Source organism: Harmonia axyridis, chromosome X (genome assembly GCF_914767665.1).
Source record: "Harmonia axyridis chromosome X, icHarAxyr1.1, whole genome shotgun sequence".
In the NCBI taxonomy this organism is placed as follows: domain Eukaryota; kingdom Metazoa; phylum Arthropoda; class Insecta; order Coleoptera; family Coccinellidae; genus Harmonia; species Harmonia axyridis.
The window spans coordinates 38,556,049-38,556,312 of record NC_059508.1 but is presented as its reverse complement, the minus strand read 5'-3'; the positions used below and the strand labels follow the sequence as shown (position 1 = coordinate 38,556,312).

General features: G+C 43.6%; 1 non-coding gene across 1 annotated transcript in view; it reads right to left on the bottom strand.

Moving 5' to 3' along the window:
- Window positions 1–264, bottom strand: part of LOC123687687 — a 1,906-nt gene extending 1,642 nt beyond the window's left edge. The window contains exon 1 of the ribosomal RNA XR_006749400.1: window positions 1–264. This exon is cut by the window's left edge and continues 1,642 nt beyond it. This is a non-coding gene — a ribosomal RNA (small subunit ribosomal RNA).

Genomic DNA, 264 nt, shown 5'->3' with positions numbered 1-264 from the left:
ACCAAATTGTACGATGACGAGCGAACCCGCCACCTATTGGTTTTGATCTAATAAAAGCGCTCCTTCCGTTCCCGGTCGGAGCTCTATTTGCATGTATTAGCTCTAGAATTACCACAGTTATCCAAGTAAATGTGGGTACGATCTAAGGAACCATAACTGATTTAATGAGCCTTTCGCGGTTTCACCTTAATTTGGCTTGTACTGAGACATGCATGGCTTAATCTTTGAGACAAGCATATGACTACTGGCAGGATCAACCAGGGA